Raw genomic sequence first — 26,787 nt, forward strand, 5'->3', positions numbered from 1 at the left:
AGGATATGGGGAAAGGAAGAAAACAGAAGCACCGCTCAAATTACTCGAGATTTTTCAACAGTTCCAGCCAAACATATCTGAACATACACCTACTGCAAGCGCTCACCCATAATGCATCATTAATAAAATAATTTTACTTTTCAACTTTTTGCTCAAAAGCACAAAAACTCCCAAACAACTGAACATAAAACACACCTTTCACTCAGCATGTTTCAAATTATACATCAAGAAGAAAGCTATACTTTCAAGACTTAACTCTGAGAATGATTTCAGGTTATTGAACAGGACATTATATTTTTATTTGATATATACTTTATATAACACAAAAATGTCCTAAAATATAGCTCATATATTTTTAATAAAATATTATATTAAAATCCCAATATGATGTTGCAAAAATCTTAGTAATGTACATAACATGGAAAGAATATGTACAACATATGCAAGGTAAAATTCTTCCCTAGTTATTAAGGTGATGATGCTAAAAATAACATCCAGAACACAGAAGAATAACTTGAGGTTAACTGATTAACTTCTATATATACTTCATACAAGCTTATGTTTTCTTTCTTTGTTCATAGGGCATTACCTCCACTTCAAACAATGACTCCCAACTAATGAAACTAACAAGTAACTTTCATTTTCCAAAGCCTTTTTCAAGAGGGTCAGCAGGATCATGTCAAGACCCCTTAAAATAACACGTCTGCCTGAACATTAGCTTGTGTAACATATGTGTAAGCATTAATTACCTGACCTTATTATCCCTTCCAACTACTCATCCTGCCTATTAGATATATATATCTTAATTCACTCAGAGAAATATTCACACATCTCCTAGGACAGTATCTGGCATAGAGAAGATGCTCAGTAATTTTCAGGGTAAATAAAAGCTTTCTCAGACCTCGCCATCACCCTGTCAAAGAAACCTTCCGTTTTCTAAAACTGGTGCTTAAAATTAATTGAAAGTCAATCTTAAGATGTTCTTTTGTTATTTTAATTCAATTTAATAAAATGCTTCAAACAGTACAATTAATCATAAGTTAAGTAGAATTTCAGATTTATAATTTACTGTAGTAACTTTTCATCTATACTAAATGTAAAAAAATTCCTAAGCCATATTAAAATACGTAAAAAAGGATTTATCATCAGTTTAAAATTTCCTAAGCTACAGACAGGTACACATACACGATTGATATGTAGGATATAGTGAAAAATACCAGATCCCTCAAATTCTCAGATCTCATATGAGCATTCCTTTCAGTTTGGTCTCTTGCCTTCCATGGTCAGAGCCAATGCAATAAAGCAACTATCATAAAACAGTAACTCTCCAAAGAGTAGTATTCTTGCCCAGAGACAGACGTAGAAGAAAAATTAATCTCATATATGTAATTGCATGTCTGAGGCTCAAATCGGGAACAGGACTAAAGATGCTAAATTTGAAGTCACTAACCTGAAAATAGCATTTAAATCCACAGAAATGGTTAAGATCTCTTAGGGAGAAGTAATAAAGAACCAAGAGCTGAGAGTCTGAAACTAAGCCCTAGGGAACTCCTACATTTAAAAAGTAAGAAGAAAAGGAACTGGCCAGGGAGAATGAGAAGAAATTACCCAAGAGGCAGGAGGACCAGCAAAGACGAGCACTACAGAATCTGGGAGGAGAGGGCGGTCACCATGGCTCAATGCTAAGAGAGTTAAATAGTTTCTACTTGACTGACAAGCAAGCAGAGCTCACTGATGACTTTCCTAAGAACAGTTTCATTGGAATGATAAAGATATGAATCAGATTGGAAAAAGTTGAAGTGTTGACGAGTGAATAGGAAATAAGGATTTGGACACAGCATGTGCAAATGATCACTATCATTATTGCCTTATGCGAAAATGTATCTTCTCCTCTAGACTGTGAGCTTCTTGAGGGCAAGGGTAAGTTTTCACCCACCTTTGACTAAGAGGGCAGCCTGCTGCTAGACTAGTGATTTTCAAACTACGCGCCTGCAGAAGTCCTGGGGCTTTAATTAGGGTGCTGAGCCAAAAAACTCACACAATAATAGTCTTCAGTAGAGTTTCAAGGAGGAAAGAAAAATAAGTTACTGGGAAGAAATTAATCTTTCTTAAACAGAGATAAAAGACTCCCCACCAACACTGGAACCTGCCAATTAGCTCCCCCTCAAATAAAAGGCCCCAAGATATCATGAGAGGAATTTTAACTTTTTCTCCCCAATAAAGTAGGACATTTTCACCTAAAATGTTTCTCTTTATTCTCTCTGAAATGAGAACAGTTACTGAAACCTACTGTGTATACCAAAATAGCTGAAAATCTCCATATAGTTATCAGTTTATTTTCCACAATAAATCAATCTGAAAGGCAACATTCACCTTCCTTAAAATAAAACATGCCCTGCAAATACTAACAGTGGAGAGGAAAATCCACTTAGGGATAGATAATAGGACTGTGAACTCTTCTCAGAAACTCACCTTCTCAGGTTTTTCTCCCTTACACATAATGCTGCAAGGACCACTCTGACTGGTAGAAAACACACCCAGAACCCTTCCCTTACACCGCAGACAAGCCTGTACAATACTCACCTTGAGAGCACAGGGTAGCAAAAGGGACTGAGCCAAAAGTAACATTAAAACAAAATATCTGTCAACACAGGACAGGGGCAGTCTTGAAAACCCAATACTCAGCATTACCCCTTAGCAGCAGCCTCACAAGGACCAGCACAAAGCTTCAGTCCACCAAAGCCCCCTTGAGTTTGTTTCCTCTCTGAGGACTGGCCTCTTCCACACATGACTGTCACCATCAATTCCTACTTCCTAGGGCAAGGCCACATCTTCCAATAGTAAATGACCACATAAAGACAATCATTTCAACATAATAAAGAGAACATTCATATTTTTAAAGTGCACACAGTACAAAAGAGGCAAGGAGAGTGTCTTCTTAAAAGGAAAGATCTTGTATAATACCTGTTTTACAACCAAGAGGCGGTAACACAACTTGTCTAAAGTCAAAGAACGTGTGATGGAGCTGGATGTCGACCCATGTCTGCCAGACGCCACTCCCTGTGTTTTTCCTACTCTGATTGCCTGCTAGGAAGCACCAATACACCAGGAAAAAAGGAAAGAAAAAAACAGTAGCAAGCACCAAAACAGTGGTATTTTAAAAAACTAAAACAGCATACACATGTGTAATGTGTGTTCATGGCTGTAATTTTATATCACAGAAAATTTTCTTTCTTTAAGTAGAATTACAATTTTATATGATGCAATTAAATGTGGAAATATTTTACAGAATTCTAGAAAGAACATGGTATTCCAAAATTGAGAAAGGGACTAGGGAAAAAGCTTTGCAATTTAGTGCTCTAGAAAATGAAGAGCTTAACCTTGGAGCGCGGTTAATAACTAGCCAAATTTTTATTGTCTGTCTGTCTGTATGACTTCACTGAGTCAATCCATGGATCTAAGAGTCACTCAGAGAAATATTATAAAAAAAATACTTTGTCAGAAATTTGATTCATTTTGTGGGCCTATGTATAGTTTCCCATTTCGTTAAAAGATTTTAAATGCAATATTCCATTTTACTACATGTCTAGGTTCTGACAAAAAAAATTGCTGAATATTTGAAAAAATTGGATTCTATGGTAATAGTACCATTTTGAATAAAAATTTAGATCTGGAAGAAACTTAAAAATAAGTTTCTATTTTAACTACTCAGTTTTACAAATGGGACATTATGTCTCCATTGAGATCAGTACCTCTACTGACTGACAATGATAGTACTTCTCCCAGTCACCCTCTGATCAATGAAGTTTTTGTGAAGCCAGGAACAAATAATATCCCCCAAATGCTGGCCTCACCATCATATCTAACTGCTATGGAAATCATCACAAATATGTGCATCACAGAAGGGTATTTTGGACACAAGAAGGTGTAACAGAGCCTTGTAACTTAGTTGTGAATCTAGAATGCATAGATAAAATTTCTAACAACACATGTACATAAAAATGGAAAGATCTGGAGATAAGCATTCCAACATCCTAAACATACAGAATAAAAAGGAGAGCTACCGTTTATGAAGTATCAGGTATCAGATTTCTGCTATAAATTTTACATGCATTATTTTTAATATTTCCCATAAATAGACATCTATCAATTCCATTTTGCAGATGAGGGGACTTAAAGTCAGAGCAGTTAAGTGATATACTCAAAGCAAGAGGAAGAACTACGGGTGGGATCTAGGTCCTTCTGAATTCAAGACCCCACTCCTCCCCCTGCTGTTTCTATCTTGCCTTCTGCCAGGTTCCACTTCTCCCCACTTCTTGCTCCACCCACCTCCTCATCCCCCTCCAGAAAAAAGGATTTGATATCAAGAAGATGCTTTCCAACATCCAGCTATTAACAGAAATAGCCACAAGCATCAATTCACCTAAAGATGCAGCCGAATGAATTGCCCTAAAAAGTTTCACAAAGATTATTCAATTATTGGCTTGTTAAACCTATATAAGCAAAGAAAATGAAAGAAATGCTACAATATTATAAGATAAAAGACAGGAGTCAAGGGAGAAAAAAAGGCTGTGACAAAATGAGGACTTTATCTGACACAAGGAATTGCACTAAAATATATATGTAACAATTCTAAAACCTACAGTGGGAGACAGCTAGGAAAATCACCTTATGTGGTTGTATTTTTCCCAAATTGGGAGTACCAAGAATGTACATAAATATCCATGAAGTTTTCTACTATGTTTTTATTTTTATGACAATCTAAAATTACTTACCATGTGAATATGTTAAATCATATGGACGATCATTATATAACTGATAACTGACATTTAATTTCAGGACTTGCATTTACGCTTACAATTGGATTAGAAACTAGTATTATTTTCATGTCTTTGATATCAAGTCTTAAGGGACAAAGGTTTTCATAAGTTCCAGAAAAGAAAAATGGGGGAATGGGGGAAGGGGGGGTGGCGGGTCAGAAATATCTTCACACAGCAAGTAGTAGTATATGAACTCAGTGGACCCCGGCCGAGCTCAGCAGATTGTAAACAGCGACTCTGTTAAAGCCAGACAACACTGCATGGAGCTATTAATTTAAACCTTATTTGGTAGTTTTGTTTATATTTAGTTAGTAAATCTGGTTTTGTTTTATAGATCCTAGTGAAACAAAAATCGTTCTGCGCTGAAAAGTAATTTAGTAACATATACTAAAATGGTTGTTTTTCATAAGGGCCATTACACTAGTTCAATTCTCCCATTATTTACATAATAAATATGGCTATAAAGTGTGGATTAAAAAATCATGCACAGCTTTTGTTTTTAAAAAGTTCTGCTGACAAATCAAAACTAAGCCCTACCAGTGGTTCCCAAAGTATGCCTCTGAGTGTAGCTAAGAACAGAGTTTTTCTAGGTTTAAACCTAAATGAGAAAAAAATGTAGTGCTTTATTTTTCTATAAAGCTAAATTTTATTAAACTTGAGGAGTCTTCTTTATTATTAGATTATAAACTCATTGTTTTGTAGGCTTACATTTTCCTTTTAATTTCTGAAATGGCTGTGGTAATAGATGGTCACTTTTTTTCATGTGATGACAACAAATTTCACAATTTGGCAATCCTATGTCAGTTCCCTAGATTTGGGGGGAAATTTTTTTTAAAAATTGATTTTGGGGGGAGAGAGGGAAAGAGAGAAGGAGAGAGAGAGAGAGAGAGAGAGAGAGAGATCAATTTGTTGTTCCACTTATTTATGCACTTAATGGTTGATTCTTATATGTGCCCTGACCGGGTATCGAATCTCCAACTTTGGCGTATTGGGGCAACACTCTTAACCAACTGAGCTACCTGGCCAGGACTGGGGGAAATTTTTTCTTTTTCTTTTAAATATATCTTTATTGATTTCAGAGAGAGGAAGGCAGAGGGAGAGAGAAAGTTGAAATATCAATGGTGAGAGAGTTGTCATGGATCGGCTGCCTCCTGCATGCTCCCAACTGGGTATCAAGCCAGCAACCCGGGCATGTGCCCTGACCGGGAATTGAACCCTGATCCTTCTGGATTCAAGGTTGATGCTCAACTGCTGAGCAACACCCGGCTAGGCGGAAATTCTTAATAGTAGTACATGGAAATAAAAACCTCTAGGTACCACTGCCTACCTGTTATGAAATGGTGCATATATCCATGTATATATGTACATGGATATTCCACTCTGGCACTATGGGGAAAATTCATTCTGAGCATGAACCCCCCAATCAAGAAGTTCTTGTTTCTACCCAAAGAAACCGAACCCCCTCACCAACCCGTGTCTTGGTCAGGTCTAGGACAAAGAGTGAAGCCATAAGTACAGCCTGGAGACAGTGAGAAGAGCTATCATCTGGCCCCTAGGTACTACAAGTGGACATTCTGCAGAACAACCTAGAATAAATCACAGCCTAAAAAGGTTAATAATAATGATGACAAGTAATACATAGAGTACAGAAATCCTGGAAGACTAATGACAGCAATAAACTCTTTGCTACTCCTGCCATTGAGAAATGATGTATAATTGCCCTCCCCATGAAACTGGGGTTGCTTTGGTGACTAGTTAGACCAACAGACTGTGACGGTAGTGATATTCTGAGACTTCTGAGCCTTGAAGATTCAGCCTGAGACCCTGCAACCCTTCATCTTAGAGTCCTGAGCTGCTAATTATGTCTGACTACCTTGAAGACACCATACTATGAGGAAGCCCAACCTAGCCATGTGGAAAGGCCACATGAAAGAGACAATGAGATGCCCAGCCAGCCCTCAGCTGTTCTAGCCCCTAAGAGTTCCTGCTCATCCCAGCAGAGACCCCAGACATCACTGCTATGCCATATCCAAATTCCCAACCAACAGAATTATGAGATACAACAATCTGTTTAAAGCAATAAATAACCAGAATAAAAACTAGTAGTTTTTCCTAAATAGTAATAAAGACTTTAAGCAAAAATATAAAAATAAAAATAAAATGTCTTCAACTGTAAACCGGACTGACATCAGACACAAAAGAAGATTATGATGCATAAAGGTAAATTTAAACCATTCATTCATTTATCCAACAGATATTTATAACACCAGGATGTGTAAACAGGGATATATATGGGCTCTGGAGATGGTTTTGAAAAAAGTCCTGACTTCAAGAAACTTACAGACTAGAAAGTATTGTGCATTATAGTGTTTTCTTATGTGCGTTTTAATATGTTTTACAAAAATGACATGATCAAAAATTCAGATCAAATCAAAATGTACACCAATCTCACAGAGTGAACCAGGGTTTAACTTCCTCTATAACAGTGATTTTCAACCTTTTTCATCTCATGGCACACATAAACTAATTACTAAAATTCTGCAGCACACCAAAAAAAAGATTTTTTTGGCAATCTGACAAAAAAAAATAGGTATAATTTTGATTCATTCACACTGGACGTCTATTGCTGTGTTGGCTGTTGTCATTTTCTATAACAATCTAAGGGAAAAGGGGTCAGTGCCCCTGATTAAACAGTCAGGTACGGCACAATTTGAAAATTCTTGCGGCACACCAGTGTGCCGGGGCACATGGGCTGAGAATCACTGCTCTATGAGAAGGAAGTGAAGACTGAACCAAACCCCACAAAAGGTCATTTGTAGTTTGTAGTATCAAAACATGTCTTAGTTAACTACAGTATATAATAAAACGTTTGGGTTCTCATTTCAGACTATAAATTCAGGGTATGCGTAACTAATCCTTTTTATTTCTTCTTCATAAAGTATCAGGTTAAAGGACCGTTTAAAGGTATTATTACAAATGTGCTGGGTAGACCTTTTAGTGCAGTCAAGATTCTGGGACCCAGAATGGGCACAGCAAGTAAGGTCAGTAGTTCCGCTGTTGTTTTAACAAGATTTATTTCTGTCTAGGTGCGCTACAGTTTAAACAAACACACTATTCCAGTGACTAAAATAATTTTAACTGCTTCTTTTATTAAAGCTTAGACAATTTAACCTTTCATAATATTATTCTCAGGGTTCTAAAATTATCCACATTTTTTTCTATTTTATTTGCAGTATTTCTCTATTCAATTTTCACATGAAGCTGAAAAGAACACAAACAGAAAAAATTATTCTACCAGGTATTTTTAAACACAGAAAACTGTTTGATCTCACACTGTAAAAGAATAAAACAGTAAATAAATATGTTCATGTATGGCCTCTTGGACCAAAGACCATAGCATGTCTTTAAATCATGAGCACCTAGCACAACCCCTCTGTAGAACGTACTTAGCAAATGTGTGTTGACTGATGATAATATATTTATTTCCCAGTTATTCTAAGTGTGGCCAACAAAAATAAGTAATGTTATTTTCTGTCTCAGTAACTACTTAAGGCAAAGAAAAAAAGGATACGTTTTCAAAAGCGGTTACAAAGAAACAAACTTTCTCACTTTCCCTTCAAATCATTAAAAGAGGAGTGACGTGGGAGTATAGTTACAAATTCTATGTGCTCTAAATGTCACAATAATAAAGATAAGTGACAATATAACAGTAACCTAAATTACAAATGGTCTTGTGTTTATCTTTTCTCTCATAATTTTAATTACACGGTAACTTGTCAAAGTTTCTTTTTAAAAACATGACACAAAAGAAAGCTCTTAATGCTAAACAGTATTTGTTAATACTTTATCTAAAATATATTAAAAATGTCAAAATCGTTCTGAACAAGAACACAATTGGGAACTTTAAAATGATAATACTAACATTCCATTAAAAAAAGTAACAGTATCTGGGAGGAAGACACTCAAGAATATTTGAGTGAACAGGTAGCTCATTGTTTCTCTCTTCTAGGCTGGTCTAGAAGCCAACGTGGCATGAGACTGGGCATCAGGAGACTTGGCCGCCTTCCTCGATCTCCCTCTGAGGCTCAAGGCCAATCATTTACTATCTTTTGGCCTCAGTTTCCTCACTGGCAAAAAGTGAGAGTGGCACAAGTATCTCAGGATTCCACTTCAGCTCTAAAAAATCCTACCACCCTCAAATAATGGGCCATTAGTCTAAAAATTTGGGTTTGAAGACACCAGAATCTTCCACTTGCTTACTTAAGACAGTTATTTCCCTAACCTTACACTAAATGCTTTACAACTTTCAAACACCTACAGATAGATTACTTTCCTCTTGTTTTATCTTTACGACAATTCTATGAGATAGGCTTCTGCAATTACTACAGGCATTAGGCAAATGTTAAATGGAGGGTCAGTGAGTAAAGTTATATGACTTGATTAAAGTCACACAGCCAAAAAAAAGCCTAAAAATCAGATCTCTTGACTCCCTGCTCAGTGGCCCAAATTTCCAGAAAAAGTCACTTTGAAATCCATAAGAACAACAAATAAATTATATACCAGTTAAAAAGAAAAAATACATATAGTGTTACTTTTATTTTTAAAAAATATGTATCTATTGATTTCAGAGAGAGGAAGGGAGAGGGGAGAGAGAGATAGAAACATCAATGATGAGTCACTGATCGGCTGCCTCCTGCACGCCCCCAACTGGGGATGGAGCCCGCAACCCGGGCATGTGCCCTGACCGGGAATCGAACCCCGATCGCCTGGATCCTAGGTCAACGCTGAGCCACACCCGGCCGGGCATAGTGTTATTTTTAAATGTCTACATTGTTTCTTTAAGTCGCAATGTCATGTGTTAAATTCCCTAAAATAACACAATTTTAGGTCTGTATGTCTCAAAATTATTTTCAGGATTTCTGAAATAAGAAAATCCCAGTGGCTTAAACATATTATAAAAATATTACCATATACCAAGGTTTCCTAAATTGATGTATATTCCTTGACAAAAAAGGGGCCGTTGTAGAATAAGCTTTGGAATATTTGTAGATTAACAATTCATATATGCTTTTTAGTTTAACATAGAAATTTCATAAATTTGTGGATCAATATAATTGCAGAATTAAAAAAATACCAATTGACATTCTAAAGCACTTTTGTTCCAGTGAGTCCATCTTGGAAAATACTTGTGCACATTTAAAAAATATAACCATTTGCTAAATAAAATACAAAATTACTTTTTGTATAATTTTAAATAAAGAAAAGTTATAGTTTTCCCTTACTTTCCAAGCATACATATTTTCTGAAAAGGTGAAGTCTCTTACAATTTGTACATTTAATGTGAGTGTTTCTTTTTATTTTTTTCTTAACAAGTTGCTAATCTAATATTATAATTTACAATCAACAGCAAGTTGGAATAGAGAGCTATAGTGTACAACCTTCTCATAATCCTAAAGCGTACTCTCAGTGACACAAATGAAATAATATTAAAAGGTATTTTTTAATATGTAGACACAATAAATCAAATACCCAGAACTGATACTGAAAAATATGAAGGCGACTATATTCAGACAAAGTGTATACTTTGAACTTGTACTAGCAATGCCAGGAATTGGGGGAATTGTTCGTCAGAGAAATAACATTTGAACCAATCTTAAACTATTATAAGGATCTGTGCTTAAAATTGGGAGCAAACATCTACACGTAAAGGGGTAAGTCAAATTATTTAATCCTTAAGCCCTAGTTAGCCCAGTACTAATCATGTAAGTAACTACAGGTTTGGTTTTTGCCTATTTATAAAATAGTAGACTCTGAGGCAGAGGCTAATTAGCCAATCAATTTATTTTGTGCTCATGGTTTAATAACACTAGATGAATTTATTGAAGTCTCAAAAGAATGAGACATTTCTAACCCTTCCCCAGACAATTATGAGTTCCCTGATACAAACTAACGAAACACACTTCCGTTATAGTTTTGTCTAATAATGTTTAGCAAGTCCAAAAATACTTTTGAAAGCTTTTGAAAATGTAAGGCAGCTTAGAAACTTGAGCTGTTTTTAGTAATGGTATTTTAAAAATGGTATAACTTACCACTCCAAGCAAAGAGGTATGACTTGCCACTGGTAATCGTGGTAACATGGGAGACTGAAAAGAGCTATTTTGAGAAAATAAGAGATTGTGGGTTCTAGTCTCAAACCTCACCCTTCCCATATATGAAATTTAACGCTTATGTAATTCACAAATTAAATTCTCTTTAAAAATGAAAGCAATTACAGTAGAATAAGTTCTGTATTTATTTTTTAAGTACATAGAAAAATTTTTTACAAATAGAAGCAGTGTGCCTACGAGTTTGTTCCCCCCCCCCCAACGTTTTTAAAATAATTAAATTTGCTAAGATAACATTGGTTATAACATTATGTAAATTTCAAGTGTACAACTTTATAATATGACATCTGTATACTCTATTGTGTGCTCACCACCAGAATTGTAGTCTCCTTCCATCACCATATATCTGATCACCTTTATAGCAGGTTTTAGATACTTCAGTTCTTCCTAATCCTTAAATGTTTATGCAGATCTTCCCTCTCTCTTTTATCCATTTTAGAATTTAGAAGGTAATTCCCTTAATCAGGCCATAAATAGCTCATAGATATAGAGTAAATTTCAAAGCCACTTCCTTCTCCACAAATACATGGACAAGTCATATTTTAAAATAAAGCACAGAATACCACAAAAAGGTATCAAAGTATAGCAAGCTTCACCAACCTATAGTTATTCTATTTTCAGCTATGGAGTAAAAGCCACCTTTGGGAAAATGAGTTTAGACTCCAAGTGCTAGATTAAGGAATAATACAAGCCTAACACCACTTGAGAAATCATAAGAAACAGCATTTTTTGGAAGGCCATTTAAAAAGATGAAATACCCAAACTCCATGACAGAATCCTCTATGAGGAAAATAACAGAGCCCTGAAACACTGATTCGCCTTTGGTTCATTTCAAGTAAAACACTGAAGTCAGGGTCCTGAAATGTCCTTTAAATATGAGACTAAGCAGCATTTAACTTAAATGTAAAACAGGACTTTTTAAATGTGTATAATGAAAAAGACTGACATTTAAGCATTCTGAAATTGTTTTTCATCAATAGTTAAGTTCCTTTTGGGGGCAGTATTAAAATTGTATTGTTTTATGTGTGAAGATCATTGTATGATCAATGACATGCCTTGTACCTTTTGAGAATTTAACTGTTTCCCACTGATGTGCTCTCTTCAGTCAGCCTATAAAAATGCAGTCCTGGTCTGTAAGTGATGCCTCCTGGGGACATTTCCTTCAAGTTATGATTCCTTTTATCCAAAAGGAGGGCAGAAATGACACTACCCACTCCTGCACCCCTGGGCCATTTCATTTATTTACGCGCCCTAAATCTCTAGCATGTTAAGTAAATACTGGTGCGTGTAAAGTTTTGGAGTGGTAAGGATGACAGCACCATAAAGATATGTGACACTGATTTTAAGGGTTGGTCATGTAGCTTCTTGATAATACAAAAGTCCTTCTATCTATGATTTCTCCCTCTTTTATTCTGGCTATGTCTTTGGGCACTCAATACAATACCTCTAAGAAAAAAAAAGTGTTGAGAAAATGAGGTAAAATTCCGATCTCTGAATCTCACTCCCAGTAAAAGCACTTAAAAAACAAAACAAACAGAATAACCTCTCAGAGACCTAAAAGAAAATACACTAAAACACTAAAAGTGGTTGTGTGAGGATGGCGCCATTATGGGTAAATTCTTTCATGTCCACACCTTCTAAATTATAACCATATTATCAAGTTATATTTAAACCAAAACAATGAAAGATTGTTGAGAAAGTAAAAGAAAGTTAAAACTAATGATTATATTTTAACTATCCTGGGTTCATTTTCTATAAGACAAAAGGGAAGCTGCCTATAGAGCTTGACACGGTAAACAAATACAAAAATCTCTCGTGATTATTGCCGTTTTCATTGTCCGTGTGAAGAAAGGGAAAGGAACCAAGGTAATGAAAGCCATGAGTACACAGTCACAAACCAAAACCACAAGAAAATAATCTAAAACCAGGCTGTAGGAGGCAGGAGAAAAGCAAGAGTCTCTACATGAGAAGTGATTTTGCAACACTAATAGGGTAAACCCACATTCCTGCCACAAGCCTCGTGCTTTCAAATAGGCCACACAGCTGGCGGTCTTGAAAGCTTTCCAGCTAGGAACCAAGATAGTAAGAGAAATCAGTAGGTCTCAGGACTGGACGGAGCTCTAATCTGAGTCTGGTGAAACTCTGTCCTGCTGGGGAATAATATTATGGCAGTCAGAAACTCAGTTAAATAGATGATTACAACTGTTACAGAAAAGTCCTAAAGAAACATTGCTTTGAATGTGGGCCTCTTTAGTTAATAACAAACTGTCCTAAGTATTGAAAAAGACGTTTTCTATGGAGAGTCATCCCATAATAAATAACAGGGGGAATGCAGCCCCAGCTCCAGAAACAGTGTAGATGGACACCTAGAAGAAACTAGGTGAGTCTAGTTTCCTCTCAAAGTCAAAGCACCATGTGGTTCAAAAGAAAGTCTTATTAGATCTGGAGACTGAGCTTGGTTTTCAAGGGCTCCACAATTGTTTAATGAGCTATTTTAAAGGCAATGTTTTCACCAAGCCCCGGGAGTATCCCCTGTGAAACTACCTTGACCAACTCCAAGAAGCCAGGCACCTCCCTACACAAATCCCAAACACTTGATCACAATTCCCAAAGAACTCTCTAAAGCAGGATTCTGGTTTTCTTTTCAGAACATTCAAGAAATTACTCATCCCAAAGAGATTTAAGTAAGTACCTATAGAGCTGACTGTGCTACACCCAACAGGAAGCAGAACAGCATTCTTTCCTATGACGTTTGAAGTTTTCTGTTGTTGTACCAGGAATGCTTTTTCCCCCCTAGCTAGAACGTACTTCATAAATTTCATTCCTAGATAAGTTACCCTTCTTTGGGGGAAGGGTGGAATGACAAACTGAATAAATCTATCTACAAACTGCCAATTATTTACTTTATCACATCACCTAAATATAGCACTAAGAAAATCATCATGTTTTCCATTAAATCTGGTACACTGATAAGCTATACTAGCTCAGTATTTTTGGTATGGTTCTTACTGAAATCTGCTTCTTTCAAAAAAGCCATTATGCCTCTAGGTCTTAGTCAAGGCTATTAATACGAGTTCATTCCCATTATAAAGATTTACTGATACTGAAGATAAACAGTAGTGATTATTATAGCACAAATGGCATAAATAAATGTTATAAGCTTCCTTTTCACTTAGCAGTATTCATTCTAAGTACAGAAAGCTGTAAATTTCTATAAGCAAGATGCCAATTATTATCGATTATAAGCAATACTGCAAGATAAATATGGGCATTTCCTAGCTCCGATGCTTGGAGTTAAGCACAGTTTTTCCTTTAGTGCCCTCATCCCCGAGAGGATTAAGGCAGAGTAAAATCCATACTAAGTTTTGGAAACCAAAGATCATAATTCAAATATTGACTTCTTAATGAACCTCTCTCTGCCTTAGTTCCTTGCTCCGTAAAATGGGAATGATGTATACCATGTTGAGTTTTTAAAAGAGTAAATTAAAAAACAAACCACATTTGTAAAGCACATATGGAAGGATCTGGCACATAGTAGGCACTTGACAATTACAGCAATTACTATAATCATTATTGACATTGCAGAGATCAACCAACTAACTTCTCCTGATAGCTGGAGAAGTGAAGTGCTCAGGACCTTCAGAAATACTTCAAAGAATCTGTTGTTTTAAAGATGTTTTCAGACTTGTACTTCTAGGTTCCACAAAGTCTAGATGACACCTCTGTCTTTAGGCTGTGTCATAGATTCTTCTATTAGGTACTTTCTTGACATTAGTGAGAGGTGAGCAGATATTCTGTCACTACTTCAAACACTAGGACTGCCAATTACTGAGTCAGACTTAACTAATACATAAACTACTCAGACTATGCTAAACACTTTGGGAGGCTGTATCAGATTTTTCAACAGCTAGTCAGTGAGTATTTATTGAGTCCACACAGTGCATCCAACTGTGTACTGGAAACCTGGCACACACATCAATGATCAAACATGATCCCTGCCCTCAAAGAGTTTCACATCTAAAGGAAACACAGTGGAGATAAATGATGACAGAAAAAGACTTGATTTGGGGTGGTGAACACACAATACAATTTACAGATGGTGTATCATAGTATTGTACACCTGAAACCTACATAATTTTATTAACTAATGTCACCTCAATAAATTCAATAAGAGGAACTGAGTAAATATTTGTTGATTGAAAATAAAAATAAATAAAAGAAAAACAAACAAAAAATAAATGAAAGAAAAATGTAGTAAAATCTACTATTTCTTAGCATAGCAGTTGGCTAAAGATGGTTATACAGAATGGTTGATGGACAACCGATATTAATTAGAACAGCTTCTTTGAGTCAGTTTTGCTATGTTTTAAAACAGGAGAAAATATAAGGGATGACTAACAGGTGAGAGGCAGTTATAAATATAAATTATGATTTGGACATTGAATGTAGCAACAGTAAGAAAGAACAACATAGACTAAAACGTAAATAAAATTATCTGGGTAGGAAAAGAATAAAATAAGCTAACTTTGAAAAGGTTATTGAAAAGGATAATAATAGTAGCCTAATCTGGAAATTTAATAAAATTAAAAAATGAATATTTGATACACTAAGTCCTTTGCTAATTATTCATCCTGGGGGGGAGAGAATCATTGTCTAGGGATACTTAATTTATTACCAAGACCAAATTTCTATAAAACAATGGGTAAATTAAATCAATGATTATATGGCTACAATGTTTTCTTACTCAATATTGCCTACCAAACTATCTTTTCCTTTCTGTTATTTGATATAAACCTTTGAGTTTAACTTTCGGATTTTCTAGGAAAAAATCAAATCCAAAAAAGGTCTAAAATTTAAAGAATAATATGTATATGTACATACAATTCAAATTACACATGGCAAACTAACAGCATGCCCAGAGCAATACTGATCTTCAGTGGGGATAAACAAGCTTGCTTCCCTAAGCAACTAGGGGTCCCACTTCTCAGGCCCAGACCCTCACTACCCCCATGAATGGGCCCACATGCCACTCTAACTAGCTCTGCAACTGTTTTTGCTCCGCCTCTCCAAATCTGTCTTGCCCTCCATTTTTCAAGATTAATATGCATATGCCTAAGACACACATTCTTAGGATAAAATATACCAAGTAAGCTAGTGATTATTCCACTTCAAATTTCTCTACCTTCTCCATCTTATAAATATACATGTGACTTAACTCTAAAAGGACATGCTGAGAATCACTGGGTCAATTTGTGTCCAAAATCCATAGCAAACTTTCACTCACTTATTCCCTATGAATTTATCAAGCACCAGAGGGTGCAAAAAAGTTGTTAATATTAATTATCCTTACCCTTATAGGATGTATTCTATAGATTAACAATCTCCAAAAAACAATCAATGCCCTTGTTACTCATTCCAAGAAGATAGAACTTACTCCACAGAGATGCTCGAATAGATCCCAAACTTGGTCTCCTATCTGGAGCAGCTCTTTCAAAATGAAGCCAGTTCTCCCTTTCTCCCTTTAATGAAGTTATTGGTCACTCTATTCTTTTCAGATTTTCCCTTTTAAGATTATAAAGTCAATAAATGTTCGTTTTGGAAAATAGAGAAAAGTTTTATAACAGAGAGAAAAATAATGTTCACCCACATCTCTGAAGTACCTTTTGTTAATAGTTTAGCAAATATTTTCATTTAGTTTATTTCTTTCAGGTATTTTTCTATCCATATCTTTAACATGATTAAATATAATTCTATATAGCAATTTACTACTCTGTTACTTGCCCTTCCCATTATTGCTGTTGCTATCGTAAGAGTATATCATCGTTTACTTAACCATTTCTCCCTGTTAAACAGCACATTTCCATTGTTTCACTGTGTACAGAAACTGTATGATGGAAATTTTTGTACATAAATCTTCATCTGGATATACGACTACTTCCTTGAAACTATCAGGAGTGGTATTCCTAGGTCAAAAGATATGACAGAGCAATTGTAAGGCTCCTAATATATGTAGTCAAAGTGATTTTCAGAAAATACAGACTTACACCACAAACCAGTAGTTCATGAAAATGCTGTTTTTTCACACCTTAATTAGTAAAGGGTAGGCTCTCATTCATTCATTCATTTTACTAATTTGATAGGTAGAAAATGGCATCTTACTTCAGTTTTCTGTTGTATTTTTTATTTAAGGATTTTTAAATTAAACAATCTATCTATTTTCCATAGAGGCTAAAGTAAGATTTAGCTTTCCCCCAGAATCTCTGACATAGATGGCCCATGAACTTGGCCTAGCATTCTGGTCTTTCTGGCCAAAGCTTAGTCACCTCTGCCTCATCACCTCAGAGATGAAGAGATGACCAGCGACAAGCAGCAGACTGCTCTCCCTGGAACACGCCTACCCTTGTAGTGGCAGAGACAGCTCAAATGGAGCCACCAGAAAACCAGCCTGTCTACTCTTTACCTCCCCATAACTGGCAAAACAGGCCAAAAACACTGGGTTAAGTTTTAACAGTTCCACAGAAACTCCAACTGTTCTTAATAATACTTTCCTACTTCTTCCTAGTACCCATGATGTAGGTCAATGAAGTTTATTGTCAAAGTCGCTAAGTACTTATAACACAAACTGTCTATATATATATGCACATAAAGTATATGTGTTCTTACCCTTAATAATTAAGCTACCACCAGATACATCAGTCTGTATTTATGTGTATAAAGCACACATGCTATTACCCTTATTTTCCCACGTAATGTAAAAGGATGCAGGCATTTCTTTTTTTCTTTTTTTTAATATATCTTCATTGATTTCAGAGAGAGGAAAGGAGAGGGAGAGAGAAAGAGAGAAACATCAATGATGAGAGAGTCACTGATTGGCTGCCTCCTGCACACCCCCAACTAGGGATCGAGCCTGGAGGCTGGGCATGTGCCCTGACCGGGAATTGAACCCCTATCACCTGGATCTTAGGTAGACACTCAACCGCTGAGCCACACCTGGCCAGGCATTGGTCAAACACACAGAAGACTGACCCTTCATATACAGAGAGAGCGAGCGAGCACGGAAGCACTGTGAATCCTAGAATTACAGAAAGAACTTAAAGTAACCTGAATGGCATGTCTTTTATAAAATTGCCTGTAACGTGAAAGGTTCACACAAGGAAAACTGACAGCAAGTTTTAAATTTCTTATGTTGCTTGTATATGATGAACACAAAGATTGTTGGCCACAGTCTTAGTGAGCCAATGTTGAACATTTTCAGCCCAAAAGCTAGTGGAGTGCCCTTGTCCCATACACAGATCCACTCCTGGACACAGTGGTAGCTCTAAGCTATTTTCTCAACCTTCATGATCTTCCAGATGCATAAAACATGGAATAGGAGAGAGGTGACGAGATACTTAGCCTTCAGTGGTTTTAAACATTAAAGTAAGTTTATTAGTAATAGTCCAAAAACTCAACACCGACATGCAAAAGGCAGAAATGGCCTTAAAAAAATAAAAGGCCTCGGCTACTTTACTGCGGTTCTAATAAATAACTTATTTATTGGGTTTCTCTAGAGACGGGACTCTTGGACAGGACAATCAGTAACTCACTCAGTCCTGTCCCAATAGCTCTTTACCAGCAACTAATTCACTTCATTGACTTTGCTTAACTTGTCTAACTTCAAAACTTTCCATTCCTATTATAAGATTACATATATTCTTGCAGTTTGTCCAAGGAGAGTAATACACTCTGCTTTGTGTCATCTCTTTTCTTACAATACAAACATACATGAACAGTCTTCAAATAAACAACAAACCTGCCATCTATTCATTTACATTTTGAACAACAGGTTAGTTAAGTGATAATGCTAAAATATATAAAGTGTGCTGGTAAAAGAATAATGAAAGAAAAACAAGGCTGTACTATGTTTCCTCTCCTCATAAATGCATGCCTACATTTACCCTGAAATTCTTACAAAATCCGTAATATATTACAATCCATTCAAATATTGTACAAAGAATACCTTAAAGCTTGCTAAGTACCAAATTGCTTTAACTGATTGTATTTCAAAGATACTTATTTTAAACAATTCTTCAATCCATTCTTTATAGTAAAAGAGATATGTATGTGTGTGTGTATATATATACACACATATATACATACATATATGGTATAGATAACAACACTAAGTTAATTCAGTGAAAAACCAACCAGTTACACAAAGCAGCAGTACAATCTGACAGTATGACTGTGTTCACAACTAACCAAACTCTACAGCCAAAACAAACCTACTGAACTTTGGAAAGAAGTTTACCTGAATCTCCAAAGTCATTCCCAATCTTACCAGAGAAAGCAACCACACCATAAATAAGACAGATTAAACACTGGTGTACTAAGAATTTAAAAACCAAAATGAAGATAGACAGATGATAGATAGACAGGATTTTAAAAGCTGTGTTACCTACCAAGTGCTTCCAACAGACCCTAGTCCTTCGGGAGACAGCATTTTATGAACCGACGACATGCACCCCAGAGACTCAACCCACATTTCCTGATTTCTATGACAAGGATTGTCATTAGCCAACCAAGATCACCAGGAATGCAGTACCAGTGTGGCCACACTTAAATAAACCTTTCATCTCTCTGAGCAAAACAAAAACACTGTGAAACTGGTAAGGCAAGTCCTACAGCTCAGCACTATTATACATTAGTTTCAGATGAGACCGCCTGACTAATTGGCATACCTGAGACTCATACAGGAAAGCCAACCAAGTGTAACTTGCATGAACTTGGAAAACGAAGGGCTAATCAATTCAAACAATTTTTAATAAAATAACTTAGTGTAATATTATGTAAGTGTGATGAATAGAATGCTAAACGCCTAAAGATTATATGTAATTGCTATATTTCGATGCAAAAAAAGACCTTGATTTTTCAGTTAAAAAAGTCATTACTAACATCTTACAAGGCAATTTTTAAGTTTGTGACATTCCTGGATACCATTTTTCTTATTCTCTCCATGTCTCCTTTGAGACATCATATGTAAACTTGAAGCCTTAAATAAAGGTCTTTATCATCTTAAATTCCCTTAAAAATTTGCCTAAGTAGAATTATAAATAAAGCAAGTGGTTTCTAGAATACTGCATTTGTCCTTATAGGAAAACTTTATTAATACCACTAATTAAACAAGCAATCAAGGCTCGCTTATAAAAGCAGAGATTAGAGAAACAAACGAAAAAACCTTGGCACCTTGGCAATATTCAAGACCATGCATACCCACTATTAATCTCTATTTATGAATAAGAATACACTTTTCACATTAAATGTTTTTTATTCTAAAATATAACTTTTAATTTGTATTTCCCTGATATCAAACTAGATACCCCATTAAAACAATTGAAATTAAAAAGAGAAAAATTAATAGATCTGACAATATGAACTTCTGAAGAAGATGTAGAGCAATCAGAACTCCCATACACTGCTGGTGGGAGTGTCAACTTGTACAAACACTCAAAAAGCTGATTGGTAGTACCTACTAAAGCTCAACATGCATTATTCCCAAGAACCAGCAATTTCAATCTTGGGTATATATCCAAGAGAGGTAAGCACTAAAAATGCATAAAACTAAAAACACGTACAAGAATGTTCTTAACTTAGAGCGTTGTCCCAATAGGCCAAGGTTGTGGATTTGATCTCCCATCAGGGCACATACAAGAAGCAACCAATGAATGCATAAACAAGTGGAACAAACAAATCTCTTCTCTCAATCTCTCTCTTCCCCCTCCTTCCTCTCTTTCTCTAAAATCAATAACTAAATTTTTTTAAAAAGAAGGTTCATAGCATCTTTATTCATAATAGGCAAAACCAGAAATGACCCAAATGTCCATCTACAAGATTAATATACAAGTTTTAATATACTCATACCATGAAATACTGCACAGCAATGAAAAAGAAGAATCTAACACTATACACTACAACATAGATGAATTTCACAGATATAATGCTGGGCAAAAGAAGCCTGACACCAAAGAGTGCATTCTATATGATTCAATTTTTACAAAGTTCGAAAACAGGCAAAACTAACCAAGGGGAGGGGGGGGTGTAGAGAGATCTATCTATGGCGATCAAGACAAAAATAGTGGTTATCTTTTGGGGGTTATTAATAAGCGGGGGCACCCAAGAGAGCCTTCTAGGGTGCTGAAAATGTTCTATGCATTGATCTGGCTAATATTTACAAAGGTGTACACATATTCACACACATATAAAGCTCATCTGAGTCATATTCCATCTTCCTGGCTTCCTGGCCTTCAATATGTTACTTAAACTCTCTAAACCTGACTTGTTTCCTCCATGACCTAGGGCAGATATTAAGATTATAAACCATGCAAAAATGGTCATTTATATTATTACCTGGTTTCTTATTTGCACAAACAAACATGGTGAAAGAATTTATGAATGCCAATAGCAAAAAGCAACAGCTGACAGTCATAGTAGATAAAAAATAAAAAAAATCAAACACAAGAAATTACAGTTGGAAAAGCCTGATGCCATATATAGTATAAAAGCAAAAAGCTGAACACAACAAAAACTGATGTGTTGTCACAAGAAAAGGATAAATTATATGTATGTAATCTTTTTAAAAAATATATATCTTGATTGATTTCAGAGAGAGGAAGGGAGAAGGAGAGAGAGTTGAAACATCAATGATGAGGGAGTCATTGATCAGCTGCCTCCTGCACGCCCCCAACTGGGATGGAGCCCGCAACCCAGGCATGTGCCCTGACTGGGAATCCAACCCCGATCTCCCGGATCCTGGGTCGACACTCAACTGCTGCGCCACACCCAGCTGGGCTGTATGTAATCTTAAAAGACATAAATGTATACAATATACTTAAAGATTTCCAGTTGAAGTGCTTAGATAAAATAAAAGCAATTCTAACACACCTGAGGGTTGGTTATCTTCAATTTTCTGGAAAAGGCAGTCATGTAAAGCAACTAGATAAGAAAATTAATACAGTAATTTTTCTCTACTAAATAAAAATTTTCAATTAGCTAATTTGTTTTAAATCTTCTCATACTGTTTTTATTTAAAAACATCAGCACAGAAAATAGTTCTAACACTAAGGAGGAATTCTTTACATCCTGAATTGCCCACTGCAGTATACCTTTTAATTACAAAAAGCACACTCCATGTTTAAATTACAACTTCAGGGCAGGCATTATATTTTTAAATGTTATTTCCTGGATTTTCTCTTATTATAATGGTCAAAAGTAGAATTATGACTTATAAATTATTTCTGCATCTAGAAGCAACATAAAGCTTTCTTACTAAAACAAAAATAGAATCTAACTTTTACTGACCAATGTAATGCCAGAATGCTAAATTAAAGTGCAAATCTTAAAAAAACCTAAGTAATCAAAAAAGATCATTTTAATCTTTGAGTTTTTGCTATAGCCTGTACAGTTCTTTGATTTTATTCTAATTCAAAATTCTAGCTTCCTCAAGTATAAAATGCTACTAAGAACTTTAAACTAATTTGGAAAATTACTACAACTGTATAAACTGTATGTGGAGATGTTTTTCTTCTTAACAGTTCTCTTCAGTTCACAATGAAAATTCATAGCTAAAAGTAACTGAGATATTCCTTCCTTAAGCTAAAATGTTTAAAATTATTTCTATGTATTAATTTACAACAACTTTTTAAAAGCAATGCACTTTGATGTTATTTTTATATCTACATTTTTTCCTGGCATTAAATTGCATACTACCAGAGAAATCAAAGTAAAATCAGGCTTTATCTAAGTTAATTTTAAGCTAAGCTTTATCTTTAAATGCTTACATTGAATTTTCTAAAGCAAAATCTCATATTCAGTGAGGCAGCAATCAAATATATTATGAAAAAATCATGACGACGATGTTATAGTCCCAGCAAAGGCAGTATGAAAAACTGCATTTTCACACAAATTACAGTTTTAAACAGAAAGCGATGCCTTACATCGTAACATGAACAGAGACACTGACAAGTTTAGAATGCAACGTCCCCTTAAGGTCAACCTGATTTACGTTACATTCACGTTACATGAATCCCTTTATAAGGTTTTAGAAAACAATACTTACGAAAAGCATTCACTATGTGATGATGGAAGCCATTTTAAGATGTATAAATCAGCTACTTTACTAAAAACACAAGTATATAGTAAAGAGTAACTGGAATTAGAAGGGGCTGGGAATTAAGCCAACACAACTGCTTATAGCTAAAACTGGACAAACACTCCAATTTTTTTCAATCTCTAAGAATTAAAAAATTTTAAAAAGCTAGTCCATTTTTTTTCAGTGATAAGAACACAACTAAATTTGTGTTTGAGCAGAGAATATCTCTGCCAAATTCAGCCTACAGTGAATTTAAATGGCTAGATTTGTAAGCAGGTTTAAAACTATGCTTAATAAATAAAAGAAAGCCATCTACTTACAATATATTACAACATGATTCTGAGTCTATTTCAAAAATGCTGGTCTGACTAAAACTTCTTCCTGACTTATTCCCAACTCTAGATATAAAAATGAATCTTTTCTGTAAGAGTTGACAGAAAACTCTGCCAAAATCCCCTTTGACTATCTTAGTCATAAGTTTTATTGTTGTTACTATGTTTTTTTTCTTTGAGGGGGAGGTGGAGTTTTGTTTTGTTTTTTTAAAGAAATCTTACAATGAGTATTACATTATATGATATAAGATATATTATAATATAAATATATTTTAACAGCAAATGTTGATGCTTGTACCAAATTAATTTTTTTTCTTCATTCTAAATAACTCAGTGACCAATGCTTGCTTTGGTGTTCTGGATACTCTATGTCTATTTAGTATTTAAGAACAAACTCCAAGAGTCCATAGTTCAGAGAAACACATGCTTTACAGGAGTTGGGATATGGTTGCTTAATACAGACTGGAGCGAAAAGCACTGAAATCATTACATTTTGGAGATGGGACATAAATTAGTTTTATTCACAGAGTTATGACCAATATGGCATTCCTCTTTTCCAAGAGTGGGTAATACTGGCCAGTTACAGTGTCATGTAATAAATGCTTTGCAGGTAAACATGCTTATTAATTGTGAATTTCATGTCTTCCTTTTTTTAAAAAAAAATATATCTTTACTGATTTCAGAGAGAGGAAAGGAGAGGGAGAGAGAGAGATAGAAACATCAGTGATGAGAGTCATCGATTAGCTGCCTCCTGTACACCCCTGACTAGGGATCAAGCCGGCAAACCGGGCATGTGCCCTGACCGGGAATCGAACCCTGATCGCCTGGATCCTAGGTTGATGCTCAACTGCTGAGCCACACCTGGCCGGGCCATGTCTTCCTTTCAACATTTCCACTACTTCATATCAATCCTCTCCTCTTTTTGTTTCTGCTGCTACAACCCTAGTCCAGGTCTTCATAATTTCACTGTTCAGTAACCTTTTATTTAACTAGTCTCTTGTCTACATAATCCATTCTATACAAACTAATCATTAGATAGCTTTCATCATGTCATTCCCACATTAAAGACCTTCATTAGTTCCCTACTGCTTCCATAACTAAGGCCAAACTCTTAAGATATTCAAAATTCTCCATGATCTGGCCCGGAACAACTATCTTTGCTATCTTCTTATTACAAGACGCATGCACCCTGTTCTCTGACACCAAGCCCTCTCCCTTTCCTAGCAGAGATCAACCAGGCCTTCCCTGTATCTACCTGTGTTTGAGTGTTCACCTTGGATCCACATCCCCGTTATCTCTACCTATTAACATCCTTCCCATCTTTCACGGTTCTGATCCTACTTCAAGATCCTTCCTTGACCTCGCTTCTGAGAATTAGATCTCTCTAGTCTATGTTTCCACAAAACTTTCTTTATACTACTTATCAGACTCTCAGGCTCTGTCCTGTATTTTAGCTCTGTTGGTCCACACATCTTATTTTCACTTTTAGACCACGAACCTCTTAATGGCAGGGGGTTCTGACTTGATCTTTACATCAATACTAACAACCTGTAGCACAATACCTTCCTTGAAATACCCATTACAATAAATATCAATAAATGGACTATGTCTGGATCCTTGGCAAAAGCCATCAAATACTGTACCTGGAGGATGTGGTGAGAAATAAAACATAAGCAAAATGACAAAATTCAGGTTACCATAAAGTAGAAACTAAAAAAATGAACAGTGGACAGCACTTAATATATTCATTCTTCCTTGGTCAGATCTGTTACCTCTAGTTATATAAACCATGGTCATTTTCTCAGTCAACCTGAACATGTTCTACTTATCCCTGTTTCCATGAGCTCTGCCCACAGTGCCCCTCATACTTGCTTATCCCTTTCTTCACAACCACAAGCTTTTTCTAGAATGATGTAAACACATTCACACTCAAACCACAATGTATGTTCTCTAGAAAGCAGAGCTAAGCCCGTTGCTCTCAACCATGGTAGAGTCAGCTGTACCAATAAATGTCTGTCAACTAAAACAGCTGAACAGATTTTATACTCAATCTCAAAGGCTTGTTGTTGTTTTAACTGTGGTAAAATATACAAAACTTATCATTTTAATCATTTTGACGTATACAGTTCAGTAGTGTTAAGTACATTCACATTGTTGTACAACCAATCTACAGAACTATTTTTGCCTTCCAAAATTGAAACACCATACCCATTAAACAACTCCATTCCCTTCTGCCCCTGGCAACCACCATTCTACTTTCTGTCTCTATAAATTTAACTCTAGGTGCCTCACGAGTGGAATCACACAGTATTTGTCTTTCTGTGTCTTATTCTACTTAGTATAATGTCCTTAAGGTTCAACCATGTTGTAGCATTTTAGAATCTCCTTCCTTTTCAAGGCTTGATAATATTCCATTGTACGACGTATGGAGCACATTTTTTATCCATTCATCTGTCAACAGACAATGAGCTTCTTCCACATTTTGGCTACTATGAGAAATGCCACTATGAACATGGGTGTACAACTGAAGGGCTTGTTGTGAAGTGACTCAAAAGCCATTGGGGAGGGAGGCTGTGCGAAGGGAGTCCTCAAAGGTACCAAGGGAAATAAGTCATCTGCAGCTGAGAAACAAGTGCCCCTTACAAATACTGATGGAGGCAGGCTTACAGGTATAAAAATGCCCTGGACCAGGAGCTACACACAAAACAAGTTAGTGCTTAGTGCTAACTCAGTCATGTTTAATACCTGGTTTGGACTGAATACTGACAACTTTAAGAGTAATGCCTATGCACATGTGTGTGTACACACACACACACACACACACACACATGTTGGGCTCCCCAGCACTGCTGATAATCACTGATCATTCTCAGATAAACCCCTGCTACTGCTTGCCCTGGAACATACATATGAGACAAGGTGTCCTTGAGAGCAGCTCCTTTAGCAACTGCACATGTGACATTCGATCTGGGGCTCATATTTTCCATCAGGAAACAGCACTCTCTCTCTCCCTCTTCTTCCACAGTCCTAGCCTCTCCCACAAACTTGAGCACAGCTCTCATTCTTGCCCTCAGATCTATCTGTAGGATGAGCAGGTAGAATTCATTCTTGAGACAGGAAAGTTTCCACTGTAGAAAGAGGATTTGTGAAAGACTGCTCACAAAGCTGGAGCAGGGTCGCTGACCATCAGAAGCTGTCACCCTACCCTGCCTGCTTCCCAAACACCTAAAAGAGCAAAGTGGTAAGAAATAATTCCTGCCAACATGTCCCTCCCAGGGTCTCTTACCTAGTGAAGAAAACCACGGAAGGAAGGGGTCTGGCAAAAAAAAAGAAAAAAAAGAATA

The 26,787-nt window shown here is 35.9% G+C and overlaps 1 protein-coding gene across 5 annotated transcripts in view; it reads right to left on the reverse strand.

Moving 5' to 3' along the window:
• Positions 1-26,787, reverse strand: part of NCOA2 (nuclear receptor coactivator 2) — a 248,877-nt gene that overhangs the window by 155,171 nt on the left and 66,919 nt on the right. The gene's annotated exons all lie outside the window — the stretch shown is intronic.

Source organism: Miniopterus schreibersii (genome assembly GCF_964146895.1).
Source record: "Miniopterus schreibersii genome assembly, chromosome: 17".
Lineage (NCBI taxonomy): Eukaryota > Metazoa > Chordata > Mammalia > Chiroptera > Miniopteridae > Miniopterus > Miniopterus schreibersii.